Source organism: Sphaerodactylus townsendi, linkage group LG02 (assembly GCF_021028975.2).
Source record: "Sphaerodactylus townsendi isolate TG3544 linkage group LG02, MPM_Stown_v2.3, whole genome shotgun sequence".
NCBI classification, from domain to species: Eukaryota; Metazoa; Chordata; class Lepidosauria; order Squamata; family Sphaerodactylidae; genus Sphaerodactylus; species Sphaerodactylus townsendi.
In genome coordinates, this window is record NC_059426.1 from 16,587,146 (window position 1) to 16,596,132 (window position 8,987).

Sequence of the window (8,987 nt, forward strand, 5' to 3'; positions counted from 1 at the left end):
CCCCCACCCCCCCCCCCCCCCACCCCCCCCCCCCCCCACCCCCCCCCCCCCCCACCCCCCCCCCCCCCCACCCCCCCCCCCCCCCACCCCCCCCCCCCCCCACCCCCCCCCCCCCCCACCCCCCCCCCCCCCCACCCCCCCCCCCCCCCACCCCCCCCCCCCCCCACCCCCCCCCCCCCCCACCCCCCCCCCCCCCCACCCCCCCCCCCCCCCACCCCCCCCCCCCCCCACCCCCCCCCCCCCCCACCCCCCCCCCCCCCCACCCCCCCCCCCCCCCACCCCCCCCCCCCCCCACCCCCCCCCCCCCCCACCCCCCCCCCCCCCCACCCCCCCCCCCCCCCACCCCCCCCCCCCCCCACCCCCCCCCCCCCCCACCCCCCCCCCCCCCCACCCCCCCCCCCCCCCACCCCCCCCCCCCCCCACCCCCCCCCCCCCCCACCCCCCCCCCCCCCCACCCCCCCCCCCCCCCACCCCCCCCCCCCCCCACCCCCCCCCCCCCCCACCCCCCCCCCCCCCCACCCCCCCCCCCCCCCACCCCCCCCCCCCCCCACCCCCCCCCCCCCCCACCCCCCCCCCCCCCCACCCCCCCCCCCCCCCACCCCCCCCCCCCCCCACCCCCCCCCCCCCCCACCCCCCCCCCCCCCCACCCCCCCCCCCCCCCACCCCCCCCCCCCCCCACCCCCCCCCCCCCCCACCCCCCCCCCCCCCCACCCCCCCCCCCCCCCACCCCCCCCCCCCCCCACCCCCCCCCCCCCCCACCCCCCCCCCCCCCCACCCCCCCCCCCCCCCACCCCCCCCCCCCCCCACCCCCCCCCCCCCCCACCCCCCCCCCCCCCCACCCCCCCCCCCCCCCACCCCCCCCCCCCCCCACCCCCCCCCCCCCCCACCCCCCCCCCCCCCCACCCCCCCCCCCCCCCACCCCCCCCCCCCCCCACCCCCCCCCCCCCCCACCCCCCCCCCCCCCCACCCCCCCCCCCCCCCACCCCCCCCCCCCCCCACCCCCCCCCCCCCCCACCCCCCCCCCCCCCCACCCCCCCCCCCCCCCACCCCCCCCCCCCCCCACCCCCCCCCCCCCCCACCCCCCCCCCCCCCCACCCCCCCCCCCCCCCACCCCCCCCCCCCCCCACCCCCCCCCCCCCCCACCCCCCCCCCCCCCCACCCCCCCCCCCCCCCACCCCCCCCCCCCCCCACCCCCCCCCCCCCCCACCCCCCCCCCCCCCCACCCCCCCCCCCCCCCACCCCCCCCCCCCCCCACCCCCCCCCCCCCCCACCCCCCCCCCCCCCCACCCCCCCCCCCCCCCACCCCCCCCCCCCCCCACCCCCCCCCCCCCCCACCCCCCCCCCCCCCCACCCCCCCCCCCCCCCACCCCCCCCCCCCCCCACCCCCCCCCCCCCCCACCCCCCCCCCCCCCCACCCCCCCCCCCCCCCACCCCCCCCCCCCCCCACCCCCCCCCCCCCCCACCCCCCCCCCCCCCCACCCCCCCCCCCCCCCACCCCCCCCCCCCCCCACCCCCCCCCCCCCCCACCCCCCCCCCCCCCCACCCCCCCCCCCCCCCACCCCCCCCCCCCCCCACCCCCCCCCCCCCCCACCCCCCCCCCCCCCCACCCCCCCCCCCCCCCACCCCCCCCCCCCCCCACCCCCCCCCCCCCCCACCCCCCCCCCCCCCCACCCCCCCCCCCCCCCACCCCCCCCCCCCCCCACCCCCCCCCCCCCCCACCCCCCCCCCCCCCCACCCCCCCCCCCCCCCACCCCCCCCCCCCCCCACCCCCCCCCCCCCCCACCCCCCCCCCCCCCCACCCCCCCCCCCCCCCACCCCCCCCCCCCCCCACCCCCCCCCCCCCCCACCCCCCCCCCCCCCCACCCCCCCCCCCCCCCACCCCCCCCCCCCCCCACCCCCCCCCCCCCCCACCCCCCCCCCCCCCCACCCCCCCCCCCCCCCACCCCCCCCCCCCCCCACCCCCCCCCCCCCCCACCCCCCCCCCCCCCCACCCCCCCCCCCCCCCACCCCCCCCCCCCCCCACCCCCCCCCCCCCCCACCCCCCCCCCCCCCCACCCCCCCCCCCCCCCACCCCCCCCCCCCCCCACCCCCCCCCCCCCCCACCCCCCCCCCCCCCCACCCCCCCCCCCCCCCACCCCCCCCCCCCCCCACCCCCCCCCCCCCCCACCCCCCCCCCCCCCCACCCCCCCCCCCCCCCACCCCCCCCCCCCCCCACCCCCCCCCCCCCCCACCCCCCCCCCCCCCCACCCCCCCCCCCCCCCACCCCCCCCCCCCCCCACCCCCCCCCCCCCCCACCCCCCCCCCCCCCCACCCCCCCCCCCCCCCACCCCCCCCCCCCCCCACCCCCCCCCCCCCCCACCCCCCCCCCCCCCCACCCCCCCCCCCCCCCACCCCCCCCCCCCCCCACCCCCCCCCCCCCCCACCCCCCCCCCCCCCCACCCCCCCCCCCCCCCACCCCCCCCCCCCCCCACCCCCCCCCCCCCCCACCCCCCCCCCCCCCCACCCCCCCCCCCCCCCACCCCCCCCCCCCCCCACCCCCCCCCCCCCCCACCCCCCCCCCCCCCCACCCCCCCCCCCCCCCACCCCCCCCCCCCCCCACCCCCCCCCCCCCCCACCCCCCCCCCCCCCCACCCCCCCCCCCCCCCACCCCCCCCCCCCCCCACCCCCCCCCCCCCCCACCCCCCCCCCCCCCCACCCCCCCCCCCCCCCACCCCCCCCCCCCCCCACCCCCCCCCCCCCCCACCCCCCCCCCCCCCCACCCCCCCCCCCCCCCACCCCCCCCCCCCCCCACCCCCCCCCCCCCCCACCCCCCCCCCCCCCCACCCCCCCCCCCCCCCACCCCCCCCCCCCCCCACCCCCCCCCCCCCCCACCCCCCCCCCCCCCCACCCCCCCCCCCCCCCACCCCCCCCCCCCCCCACCCCCCCCCCCCCCCACCCCCCCCCCCCCCCACCCCCCCCCCCCCCCACCCCCCCCCCCCCCCACCCCCCCCCCCCCCCACCCCCCCCCCCCCCCACCCCCCCCCCCCCCCACCCCCCCCCCCCCCCACCCCCCCCCCCCCCCACCCCCCCCCCCCCCCACCCCCCCCCCCCCCCACCCCCCCCCCCCCCCACCCCCCCCCCCCCCCACCCCCCCCCCCCCCCACCCCCCCCCCCCCCCACCCCCCCCCCCCCCCACCCCCCCCCCCCCCCACCCCCCCCCCCCCCCACCCCCCCCCCCCCCCACCCCCCCCCCCCCCCACCCCCCCCCCCCCCCACCCCCCCCCCCCCCCACCCCCCCCCCCCCCCACCCCCCCCCCCCCCCACCCCCCCCCCCCCCCACCCCCCCCCCCCCCCACCCCCCCCCCCCCCCACCCCCCCCCCCCCCCACCCCCCCCCCCCCCCACCCCCCCCCCCCCCCACCCCCCCCCCCCCCCACCCCCCCCCCCCCCCACCCCCCCCCCCCCCCACCCCCCCCCCCCCCCACCCCCCCCCCCCCCCACCCCCCCCCCCCCCCACCCCCCCCCCCCCCCACCCCCCCCCCCCCCCACCCCCCCCCCCCCCCACCCCCCCCCCCCCCCACCCCCCCCCCCCCCCACCCCCCCCCCCCCCCACCCCCCCCCCCCCCCACCCCCCCCCCCCCCCACCCCCCCCCCCCCCCACCCCCCCCCCCCCCCACCCCCCCCCCCCCCCACCCCCCCCCCCCCCCACCCCCCCCCCCCCCCAACCCCCCCCCCCCCAACACGCCCCCCCCCCCACCCCCCCCCCCCCACACCCCCCCCCCCCACCCACACACCCCCCCCCCCCACCCCCCCCCCCCCCCACCCCCCCCCCCCCCCACCCCCCCCCCCCCCCACCCCCCCCCCCCCCAACCCCCGGCCCCCGCACCCACCCCCCCCCCCACCCCCCCCCCCCCCCACCCCCCCCGGCCCCCCACCCCCCCCCCCCCCCACCCCCCCCCCCCCCAACCCCCCTCCCCCACCACGCCCCCCCCCCCCCACCCCCCCCCCCCCCCACCCCCCCCCCCCCCCTCCCGCCCCCCGCCCTCCCCCCCCCCCCCCCCCCCTACACTTCAAGTGCCCCCCCCCCACCACCACCCCCCCCCCCCCCCACCCCCCCCCCCCCCCCCCCCCCCCCCCCCCCACCCCCCCCCCCACCCGCGTTGCCGCAGTGCCTTCTGGGGCGCTTCCCTGTTTCCTGACCAGGGAGTGCCGCCGCAAAAGACAGTGTGCTCCTGCGGGTGAGTGCGTGTGCGCCCGCGTGGCCGCCCCGCTTTTCAATAGTAAAAATCTGGTCAACTTAATTTTGGGTGAAATTCTACACAGTTCCCCTCCCCCCATTGTTTCGAAAACGTTTTGTTTATGCTCAAAGCAGGTTTTTCTGAAATTATTAAACTAGCAATCTTTTCTTCTGAAGATGCTTTCAAAACGTTTCCTGCTTGCTGTGCAGAGAACAGGAAACGTTTTCTTTTTCCCACCCGAGTTAAAAGCTTGCACTTTCGTTTTCTCCACAGCTCATGTCCGCCATTTTTTGCCGCTTCAGGGGTTCTCTGTGCCACCCGCCATTTGCTGAATGTGTTTCCCATGGACGTTTCCTCTGCTTGCATCCCAGCCAACCACCATTTCAGTATTTGAAGTACATGAATAAAGTTAGTTTTGCCTGTTAATTTTGCACACATGTCGTTTTCCCTTTTTAAAAAAAGTCTTCAAAGTTACGGAGACTTGATATGAGAATCGGTGATATGCAAAGATTTTGAGTCTCTGTAGCTTCAAAAACATCTCATTGGGAGGAAAAAAGAAAAAAAATGACACATGCGTATTATCAGCAGGCAAAACTAACTTTATTCAAGTACTTTAAACCCTGCAATGGTAGGTGGTTGTGACACAAGCAGAAGAAACGTCTGTGGGAAACACATTCAGCAAATGATAGAGGGCACAGTGTGGCAGGGGAAAAACCATTTTCAACTGAAACGCTTTAACGTTTCGTGCTACGCGGACAAAACTAGCCCAAACGGTTCTTTGGTCTGTGCAGAAAAAGCGGCTGTCATACATCAGTGAATAAGAGGTAAATTTCTGTTTATCTCCTGTGTAGATAGATCCTCACAATCATATACTGTTTTTTAAAAAAGGAAATTAACACACACAGGGGTCTTTCCAGTATCACCACTAACTACAGAGAGATGTATGTTACCTCAGGCTGGAGTAACTTCCTGTAATATAAGAAGCCCTTCAGTCTTGTAATTTGCCGCCCTGTGGCAGGAAAACCTCGCTCTTGGCTCCATGGCTCCCATCCTTGATAAATTCAGGGGAGGGAGAAAATAGCCTCTGGCTTGAAAATGATGACAAATGGGGGAGGGCGGTATAAAAATGCAATAATAAATAAATAAATAAATAAATAAATAAATAAATAAATAAATAAATAAATAAATAAAAAATAGCCTCCATAGCAATACTCTAGGACAGTGATGGCGAACCTTTCCAAGACCAAGTGCCCAAATTGCAACCCAGAACCCATTTATCTATCGCAAAGTGCCAACACGGCAATTTAACCCGAATATTGAGGTTTTAGTTTAGAAAAAACGGTTGGCTCCGAGGCGTGCGTTACTCGGGAGTAAGCTTGGTGGTAGTCGGTGACTTTGCTTTGAAGCAACCGTGCAACTCTTCCAACGGGTGAATCACGACCCTAGGAGGGTTTACTCAGAAGCAAACCCCATTGCCAGCAACTGAGCTTACTCCCTGGTAAAGGATTGTGCTTTAGTTCTTCGCATGAAAATCAGTGGGGTTTAACAGCGCTTAACAGGGTTACCTACCCTTGCTTCCCCAAAACTAGGTTTAATGCTAATAATCGGGCCCAGCGGCCAAGGCCAGCCTAGATGTGTGGGGAGGGGCGACTCTGTGCGTGCCCACAGAGAGGGCTCTGAGTGCCACCTCTGGCACCCGTGCCATAGGTTCGCCACCACTGCTCTAGGAATTGTGACATGTTCCCATGATTGGGAGAAATTCCTAGAGTAGGGATGCTAGCTTCCAGGTGGATCCTGGGAATCCTCGGGAATTACAGCTCATCTCCAGACAAAAGAGATTAGTTCCCCCGGGAGAAAATGGATGCTTTGGAGGGTGGGCTCTATGGCACCATACCCCACCGAGGTCCCTGTCCTCTCCAGGTTTTATCCCCAAATCTTGAGGAGTTTCCCAAACTGGAACTGGCAACCTGCCCCCCATTCCCCATTGGTGGCCAGGTAGGACCTGGCAGTCTTGACATATACATAGAGGGAAGTCCCTTTGGAAAGCCCCCGCTCCTGCACCATTTTAGCCATTGGAAACAGCTGTGTCTTCCCTGTAAGACACAAGTGTCATAAGGCCTAAAGAAAAATGTCCTGTCCCTTTAATAGAGGTTTGATCAGAGGTGGGATCCAGCAGGTTCTCACAGGTTCCCGAGAGTAGGTTACCAATTATTTGTGTGTGCCGAGAGGGGGTTACTAATGGGTGATTTTGCCACGTGATTTTTGCCTTAGTTACACCCCTCCTCTCAGCAGTAGTACGCAGAACTTGAAGCAGTCTAGCAGGAGGTGCACCGGCGTGCGTGGCAGCCTGCGCCTGCGTGCATTCGTTTCCCGCCCAAGGACCGGCGCAGCAGCTGCGTCCTTGCCACAGCCCCGCCCAGGAATGCCCCGCCCCGGAATGCCCGGCCACACCCCCGTCATGCCCCACCCAGCCCCATTGGTGCTACGCCACTGTTTGAATCCCACCACCATGGGAACCTGATACTAAAATTTTTGGATCCCACCACTGGGTTTGATGTGTGGAAATGGGCACATGAAGAATTTTATAGAATTGTGGTGCATAATATCCCATTAAAGGGATCCCAGCGTGATGCAGGAGAGACAGAAGGTGTCAAACTAGGATCTGGCTGACCTTGGCTGAGCCGTACACTCTCAAGACTGACATACCTCACAGAGCTCTTGTAAAGACAAAATGGTGGAGAAAACAATATGAGCCATTGCAGGTCCATAAGCAAGACAAAGAAAATTAAAAAAATATGGGAAAATATTTTTTTAATGCTATGTCATGCTGGCAACTGATGTGCACTTTTGGGGTAAAACTGCTTCCTCACCTCTGTTTTGAAGGCATCTGTTGGGTTGACATAGCTCTCTTTGGGCCAGACTTGTAGCACAACCTATGTTTCCTGCAATCATGTTGAGATCTGACTTAAAGCATCAAAAGGATCAAGGCTGAGGGAGGTTCTCTGCCGCACCTCTGAGTGCTTTTCTCTCATCTGGGCCCACTATAGCGCGGCCGCGCCTAAAACGCGGCCGCCATTGCGGGAGGGCAGAGGGGCCCAGTGAAGGCTCTAGGCCCGATCCGCGCATGCGCAGAGGGCCCGGGCCGATTGGTGGCGTGCTCTCGCAATGCGCGGGAGCACGTCATCAGAGGGGGGCGGAGGTAGGGCCTATAAAAGGCCCTGCCTCGTGGTCTACGGCCCCACTCCGGCCAGAACGTCGAGGGATTCTCCCACCCACCCGATCCCTGTTTTGGAAATGTTTAACTGTTTTCTAATTTGTCATAGCCGTTTGCGGGTTGCGCATGGGGGGTGATCTGCTGGCAGGGGGAGCTGGGAGAGCTCCCCGGTTTATTATACCTCCTTAAGAGGTAGGGGTGGAACAAGCCCACGGTTGGAATGCCCCGCGGGGGGCTAAGGAGCTTGTGCCCCTAGCGAAGGATGGAGAGGGGGCTCCAGTCATGGGCATTTCGCCGGTCTGGAGCGTCTCACTCCAATCTTCTGCTTGGTTACATTCCTCCAGCAGGCGGGCTGGAGGAACTAGTCATCCTCTGGGGGACAGCACTCGGGCTGCCCAGATGCTTGATCATTTCCCATGCTGCGCCAATTTGCTTTCCTGTGTTTTCGGTTAATAAATTCCTTGGCTATGGCCATTTTTCTTACCCACACTACATACACATTGTCTGGCGTATTATTCTGTGTATCAGGTCACTGAGCAGGAAGGGCCACACCTCTACCCGCAATGCTTTTCTCAGTGGGAAGAAAGGTACCTGAAGGGAAGGGGCTGTAGAGAGGCAAACGGCTGCCCCCATCTTTGTGCCACCCGGGCAGGTGCTCTCCTTTGCCTCCCTAGCTCTGGCCTTGTGTGGCTGAGGAACCAATTCTGCCTTCCCAATCCATGCGTCCCTATTATTACATGAATTGGAACCACCTCCCACAGGAAATTGCTGGAAATTTGTGGGTGAAGGCTGGGGAGGGCAGGGCATTGGGGCAGGCCTCAGCAGTGTACGATGCTATAGCTCTCACCCTCCAAAGCAGCCATACTGATTTCTGTCATCTGGAGAACAGTTGTTATTCCGGGAACATCTCCAGGAGGTCGGCCGCCCTGCCCCCATGCTTCTTTCTACACTGTTGGAGCTAAATGCATGCCTCTGCTGCTGACTCAGCCAGCTTGGTCCAGAGTTTCCTCAGCTCTTTCTTGTACCTTTCAAATGCCCCATATATACCTTTAAAATCTTTAAAATCTTCCAGCCTTCCTCCTCCTATGTTTGAAGCCTCCCCTCCCAATAGGTTTGGGAAGAAGACTTCATAATGTTAACACCCTCACTGGGGCATTACCCAATTGCAGTAACAATAATAATAGAAAACATTCAAAAGGGGGCCGGGGGTGGGGGGTGGGGGGAGAGAAAACCCTGCAAGCATTTGTCATCATCTGTCCTACAGCAACTAAAGGTGGCTGCACAGTCTTCTAAAAATAGCACACTGCATTCTAGCAGGATACCCAGATCCACTTTCTGCACGACACTACTTGCAAGGGGTTGAAATCTAGGAGATGATAAAGCAAACATGGTTTTTTTAATTCACACATCCCTTAGAAATTAGAAAGTTCTTCAGATCTTCAAAGCGGGCAGTGAACATTAACTAATAGCAGTGGGGGGAGAGGTGAAATACGCTGACTTCGGTTGCAGCCTGATCCCGACTGCAGTTCATAAAACAAAAGGGACATGATTTTGGCA